Source organism: Colossoma macropomum, unplaced genomic scaffold (assembly GCF_904425465.1).
Source record: "Colossoma macropomum unplaced genomic scaffold, Colossoma_macropomum, whole genome shotgun sequence".
Classification (NCBI taxonomy): domain Eukaryota; kingdom Metazoa; phylum Chordata; class Actinopteri; order Characiformes; family Serrasalmidae; genus Colossoma; species Colossoma macropomum.
The window spans coordinates 12,458,403-12,466,798 of record NW_023494797.1 but is presented as its reverse complement, the minus strand read 5'-3'; positions in this window follow the sequence as shown (position 1 = coordinate 12,466,798).

Here is an 8,396-nt window from a genome sequence, read left to right as displayed (position 1 = left end):
ATGCGCACTGTGGGTATAAACGATACAACTAACAAAATATGAAAACATATTTCATAACATAAAAATGAATTGTATATAGAAACCATTAAGTGTTCCTGTTGGTTCCTGATATTTTTGTAATGTATTTTGGCTGTTTTAATGGGTTGATATCACTATGTAAAGGAGCCCAATGGTTAAACAGGTGAGCAACGGCTGGTTCTAAACGCATTTGGTGGCTTGCTAATGTGAACTAAAGGTGTTCTACAGGAAACTAGTGGTTTCTATTGAAAGCCAATTCCCATTAGAAAGCAAAACCATTAGGTTTTTATCTTAATGGTTTATAATGGTCATTTTTCAGCAGGGTTATGTTTGATACTCATGTTAAAAATGAAGACCATAATTAGCTGCGTTTTTGATTCATAACCTTAAAGGACTCGTATTGTGGAAAAACTACATTTCCTCATTTTTTGTCCAACGTACAATGTAAACACTTGTAAAGTTTAAAACATACAGTTTACTTCCCAGTCCATATACAGCAAGTCCATTTTAAATTCAGTGGTTTTGTGATGTCACAAAAATCAATGCATTTTCATACAGTATGCAAAAGTTTGGGCACCCCAGTCAAAGTGCATATTTGTTGATTTTCAAACACATTCTCTACAGAGAACTTATTCTCATTTTAATGCACAATTAAACACAACATTGTTTTTTTCAATATGCTACACTCAGCAAATAAATAAAAACTGTGAACTAAAATTAGCAGACAAATGCCATATTTAAGTTTGTGGCCTGTCGAAGATGGGTGATTTTCACTGAATGTCTGTCCATTCAGCCTACAGTAGTTCAGCTCCACCCAATCATGCTGAGTGTTTCAGTCTTAAATGCTTTGTAAATGAGGCACAATACAGTGCAGCCAATCAGGACAAAGATCATTTACATATATCAGTCTTAGAGGCCCAGTAACAAAAACAGCCTGTTCAATTCTAAGGAATAAAGAGAGGTTGGAAAACAATCATGTAAAAATGGATTACAATTGTTTTTATACATTAGGCCATACAAAAGTCATAAGTTAACATCAAGGAAAGAAATAAAAAATAAGAAAAACTTAATTAGCATGAAACAAAGGTTATACTATCTTTTGGCTGACTAGTGTGGAGAACCAGTCAGAACCATTTCTAAAATCTCAAATCTCAAAAGTGTATAATTACCACATACTAACTATTAAGTATGGTGTAATGTAACACTGGATTGCCTTTAAGTACCTTTTCTTCATTTGGAAAACATGTTTTTCAAAAACAGATTATGAAGTCATTTGCAATTTTTACATAAAATTAGTTTTTTATGCATAATTTATCTTACACTAATTGGAGGAGGTGAACAACCGCTAAGAGGGCTGGAGCATACGTAGACAGAGGACTTCATTCAGCAGCCTGGCCCACCCCTGTGCTTCTCTACAAACATTCAGCTGCAAAGGAAATAGCAGCATATGTAATAAAAAACATACTCTCTGAGTGGTGTAAAATAACATATACTACGCTTATTTACCCCATTTCCTCTCAAGATTTGTGGTTTGATAAGGTTTTAAGGACTTTTATTCAAGGCCTGTATGTACACCTAGTTGCAGTTACATTTTATGCAACGCTTCATGTGTTGTTTTGTATTGCTCAGCATCACTGTACTCTAGCACAAATTCAAGACTTGTTTCTGCACCTCTTCTCAATAGTTAGCTAGAAATCCAATCACAGTGCTGATACTATCATATATAAACTGAGCTGTCACATAACAGAAGTCCTATTGAGTGCTTTTGTGATCTTGCCATGGATAAATGTCTCAGACATTCTGACAACAGAATAATTACTTTAAGTATAACCCATTGCAGCTTTCCCAGTTGAAAACTGTTTCCCAAACTGTTCATTTAATTTATTCCAGTTACTTCAGACTCTGAAACTATTTCCATTTAAATTGATTTGAATGAGCCAATAGGAGCTTCAGTGTTGCTAAGGGCGTAACTGTTTAGGGCACTCAGCCCAAAGAAAATCCAGTTCCTGACCTGCCCCATAGATCATGCACTTATTTCCATCACCTCATCCATGCTATTGGTCCTTTAGCTCCAGAGCTCTGGAGCTCAAGCTGCTGTTTGAGTTCAAACCCTGGAAAGGTTTAAGTGGGAGGGGCAGGGTTGCTCATTCTGGCTCGGATCTGAACTGAAAACTGTAACTGAACTGCTTGGAACAAACTTCAAACAGGTCCCCACTGTCTCCCTGTATGACTGCTTTGTCCGCCGTTCTCTGACTTTGTCTGACTTTCTCTACCTTTAATGGTCAAGGCATGAACTAAGGTCTAAAGGAATATCTAAAGTGTTCTTTGCTTGATGGTAAATGTGAAGAAGTGCAGCATACAAATACTTTTGTTGCTGTACTTTAAGTGGAATTCCACCAATTTTCCAAAATATCTGCATAGTTTTATGTGAGAAGTAAACACAGTTATTCAGAGTGGTTTGATGTGAAATGGTTCATTGTAGAGAAACTTACAGACTCAAATTTCTTCACAGTTGTGGTGATAGAAACCAGAGATTGTGATGTGTATAACACAAATATAGTTATTTTATTTACTGTCTAAAACAAACAGTGAACCTATACGTGTCTTCTGAGCATTAAATAAAAACACCTAAAAGTTTTCTCTGCAGACTGCTTGCCTGTAATTTTCCATGAATGGATTTCAAAAATATGTTTTAGGCCAAAGCCTTATCTCAAAACTATTGTAAAACAATATCTCAAACATCAAACAGTATATTCTTAAAAATTTAATGTGATAACTGTCTGTGATGTAGCTTTTAAAGGCATGCGGTGCTTCAGATGTCTGGTTCCTCTCACCACCACTGTGACTCAGTAAGTTTCTGGCTCGGCACGTTTCTCTAGAATGGAAAATTTCATATCAAACCATCCGGAATTGCTTTGTTTTTATCTTAACAATTTAATCATGCATTCATGAAATTATGAAAATTGACGGAATTCCCCTTTAGGTATGATTTTTTTTTAAGGTTCTGTACTTTACTCGTGTTTTAAGAATTTAGATTGTCTCTTCTTCCTATTCATCCATCCATCATCCAAACCGCTTATCCTTCTGGGTCGCGGTGGGGTGCTGGAGCCTATCCCAGCTGTCATTGGGCGGAAGGCAGGATACACCCTGGACAGGTCGCCAGTCCATCGCAGGGCAGGCAAACAGACAGACAGACATACACAGTCACACACACACCCACACCTAGGGGCAATTTAGCATGTCCAATTGGCCTGACTGCATGTTTTTGGACTGTGGGAGGAAACCGGAGTACCCGGAGGAAACCCACACAGAGGTGAATAATGCATTTAATCCTCTATTTCACCCGTCAATTGCCATGATGGCTTCAAAATAAAGCAATATAAATGATACTTCGACCAATAGCAACCTATTGTTCAGCCAGTGCAGTTGAGTGCATGTGTCACATTCACAGTCCATAGCCATACTTTTTTCTAATTTGTGATTCTTTCTTAATCGTTGCAGTGTTCACCAGAGAAAACCTTGTTTTAAGAGTTGCATTTTTAATAATGGCCTTTTAGGGAGCTACTTTTGTTCTTTTATGTTTAACTTGGGTAAACTTGAAAGAATTTGAAACAGAACAAACAGCTGTTTTGTAAATGATTAAGGATTTTGATTAAACCCTTAAATGGCCAGGGCCCACCGGCAGGCCCAAAGTTTATTACACACATCTACAACCTAATAATAGCTCAGCCAGTTTGCATTGAAGTCCCTGTAGTTACTGAACAATAACCCTTAGTATGTAATAAGCCTGGTATTTTAAGGGGGTAACACTTAACTTGAACCTTACTTCAACATTACAATGACATAACCATGACATAAATATCTCATGGAAGATGTCATATGCTGTCATGAGTTATCATGACAGATTATGTCCAGTAATAGGAACTGTTTTGGAACATGACAGGAAAGTCTAGTCGAATAAATGAGGATCCCATTATCTTAATATCTACACCTGGACACTTTGCAAACATAACATCTTGCAATCGACAACCAATCAGTTGCTTTTATTAAGTCAATTCTCAGTGATTGACATTGATGACACACACGGTTTCAAATGAAGCCTTTAGGGACCGGCAGACATTTCGATGTGCTCAAGGGCTCTTTTCATCAAAAAGGCCAAATGCTTGAAAGGCATCAGCCATCCTCCTCTCTGGCAGTCTTGCTTCTATAGAAGAGGAGAAAACCCAAAGCTCAGGGGAAATGTGAAAGCTTCTTCACAAACCTGTGCTAGGACGCAGAGTTCCTTCAGCAAGTTGTCATTCTGGGCACTTTTCCGCTATCTGCCCATCCTGGCATTCAAATGTTTGCTCTGCTGCCTGGCAGGAGGATGAAGAGAAATGAAAGACTCTCTCCATCTCCATCTTTTATGTTGTCAGTGTCATAACAAAATCTCGCAGCTCTGTTTTGTAAGACCAAACAAACCTCAACATTATAGAATGTGTTTGGCATTATTTGGATGGTAAGATGCAGAAAATGAAACCAACTTCTAAGACTGAACTTTGGAGGTAGAGAAAAATATCCCTGCTGTTTTCTTTGAAGAACTGAAAGAAAGTCTCCTGAAAAGAATGGAAGCTGTAATAAAGGCAAAAAGTGGACACAGTAAATACTGAAAAATTATATATGCTTTTTTCCAGGTGCTGATGATATATTCATATATGCTTATTTAAAACATGCCATGTTGCCCATAAGTGGTCCTAAAGAATGTCAGTACCTTTCTGACCTGTACTTAACTTGGACCTGATACCTGTGTTTTCCGTTATAATTTTACCTCCAGGAAGAGTTCGGACAGGCATGGTGGAAGTCGACAGGATAGAATCAGCAAGCAATTGTGACACTTGGATTCAATTTCTCGGCCTTTCACTAAAACCATGAGCTGCCCAGAGCTGTTTTGCGCTCAGTGCCTCCCTGCTGTCTGGAAATGGGCTTTCTTTTACAGGGACCTTCTGTTAAAACTTCACATGGTGTTTTTGGAGAGAGCTGAACATATTTATTTTACTTCCTGCTGGAAGTGAACAGGGCATTGTAAGCTATGGGTTACTGGAGCTCCATGTTACTCCCAGAGCAGAGGAGAGAGACGCCAGTCCAGTATCAATAGCACCCATTTACACAGATGCACTTACCCTACTGCGCCCCTTGCTTAGCATGTAATTGGTGACTATCTTGTACATCATAACCACTCAAGCACACAGTTGTACTGTTATACACTTCCCAATGTTTTGCTTGGGAATAGTTCAAGAATGGAACATCATTTGAAAAAAATATGTTGTGCATCCTGTTCCTGTTTAGTCTTGCTGCTTTGGAATTAACAGTAATTACAGCTATTAATCTGCTCAGCACTTGAGGATTCATCTCTAACTATAGCCTAATACTACAAATTCAATTATTTTCTGCATACAAAGTCCAAAAAAGTAATAAGGGCAATCACATAGCAGTGATAGGTAGCCTCTGTATAAAAATAACAGTATAAAAAGAGCATTTGTTGGTAATTCATGAGCCACATGCTAGGCACATTCATTTACCTATTTATATAATTCCTCAATATGACCTCTATTATGGACAAATATTTCTCCTGCAAATCTTCTTAGCCAAAGTAAACACGGATTCCTGAAATTTCTCAGAAAAGAATCCTTCTCTTCAACTTCTAACCATTCCTCTCGGCTGAATTACGAGGGTGGCGCGTCATAGCCAAATTTAAATGCATGTATGATGAATTTCTCCACAGTTCACACATCCTGCAGGAAAGTCGGACCACTCGTGGTCCCAATAAGAGCATACGTGTGTTCCGGAGTGTGCGAATGTTTGGAGAAGAGAGTGGCAGAACACTGTTTCCTTATCCTATGGAACAGAGCTGGCTTTCTTCTGATCCTGCCCCAACAGCTGATTAAAGCCTGCGTCCACATCTGAGGTCATTACTATTAGCGTGTTTCACATACCTGCATACATGTTTGGACACTCCTCACAGGTCACAGTGTTCTGAAGGGGTGGTGGGCCCTAAAAGCTTCAGTGACCTCAACTAAGACATTCGAGACATTTAAGTACAGTTTCTTCATGTACTCTGACCTCTACATGGGGGGTCATTATGTGCAATCTTACAATATTCCAACTTTCCAACTGTCATTACCCTTCCTGATTGAATATGATGGATGACTGCCCCTGACTAGTCTAAAGTTTCAGCATGGACCGGTGATTATGAAAGGCTCAGCAGTCTCCGTTATGGATCCCCAACCAACTTCTCCTTGGGGATCTTCAGAGGAGGCTTCCCTTGAGCCACCCATCACTTAACAGGAGATGACAATCAATACCATTTATACTTAAATCCAGACATACACTCTTTTCAGAAAGGCTCTTGGCTGGGGAAAAAACTTTATTTGGTATAGAACATTTACATTATAACGTGTTATAAGTGGTTTTTTTTCTATTTAGTGGTGACAATCCATAGAACCCTTTTTGGCACCTTTACAGTTTGCAAAAGTTTGAATACACTTGGTGAAATTACATGTTTCGTTGATTTTAGAAGTGAACGTAAGTTAACTCATCCTCTAGGGGGAGCACAATTGGCCTTTTTCCTGGCATGTTCTGAAAATTGTTGCGCATTTTTAGTGCTGAGTTATAGGAAAATATAGGAAAAATAGGAAAATAAAAAAATAAATATAGCGTGTGCCATACCTTTGCACAGGTCACATTATTTTTTTCCTCCAGTATGTTGTATTGTTAAATTCAGCAATTAAACAGAGCAGTAATTGTGCATTAAAATGTGCAGAAGTGTGTTCTTTGTACAAGATGTTAACTTATTTTCACTTAGAAAATCAAGAAAACATGTAGTATAAATAAACATTTGCATATGACTTCTTAATTGCAGGTGCATCTCCTAGAAATGATGCAGTAAATAAGACATGATAGCTGGTGAACAAGATCATTTTATTAAACCAAGGATTTGGCCAATAATCTAATTTACAGTATTTAACCTTTCCTGTAATTGCAGCTAATCAGCCAAAACATGTTTGGTGTCTGAAGTTTGCTTCTCTAGTTTTCTACTAAATCTATGAGGCTAATGGAAGCTTATAGCTTATTTGCAGAAGAAAATGCCTTATTTAAGTGTGTTCCCTTTGGGGAATGAGGTAACTTATTTTCATAAAATCAACAAAACATGTCATTTGATGGGGTTGTTAAAATTGTTGGGTATATGTGGGCAGAATGTGTCCAATTTGCACCTGAAACTGGTCCAAATTATGTAGTACATCGGACCAACGACAGACTGGAAGCTAGGAAGCTAGTCTACACCATGACCTCATAATACTAATTGGTGGCTAATCAGTTTCATTCACAGCTTTTTTTGAAGGAACTTCTCATTTGAGAAAATATAATTTCTAAATGTGGCCTTGCAGTTCTGTTCCTGTGATAGACACACAAATTCTGTGTTGTTTTATCCAGTTATAGATAACATTATACTGAAGATTAGCATGTGCTAATCTTTACCACTTTCCAGTCCTCCTCTGCAGATAGGGTATCAGACTGCCCATAGAGAGCAAATGTTTAATCCAACCTAGTCTGATGGCAGTTACGGCCAGTGATAAGAATATCAAGGCTATACTAAATAAGCAAACTTCAGACCACTATCTGGGTATCAAGGGGCAGCCCAACCGCTGGCAGGGTCCAACTGAGTGGACAGACACAGCATTTATAATGGCTCTGTTGTCCTAGCCTGACCCACTCGGCAGCGTACGCGCAACACTCTTCGCTAAATAGAAAACACATGTGAAAGGTGGGCTCCCGAAGGCCTGTGAACAGAGGTGCTTTTGTTAGTTAAAGCCAGCGGTTGCTAGATAACTAAGGTAGCTGATGCACGTTGAACTGTGCTGCTATGATATCTTACCCTTTCCTCTGCGTAGGCTACCGTGTCTAGCTTGACATTCCTAAATCACCCATGCTACAGTAGATCTCTCACAGCTACTGAACATGTCTGTCAGACCATAAGTAACTCTTAAAGACAAGAGGGATTTGTAGTCTGTTAAAGAGTGAAGCACACTGAGAATTGTGTAGACCCAGAATCCAAAAGGATATGCTTGAGTTACAGCAAATTAACAGTGTATTTTACTTGATATATAAAGCAGTTATGTCCACTCAGATGCACCACCATTACTGATCTCAGCTCAGTCTATTGGTCATTAGAGAAGCCAAACAAACAGTCGAGTAGCAACTTAGTTTGTTAATCTTTGCTCTTGAAGCAGAACTACAGGAAGGCCACTGGACCTGACCAAGTCTTTCTAGCCACCCTAAAGCACTGTGCTGACTCACTATCTAATATTTTAACATATATTTTTAATCAGTCACTGAAAACA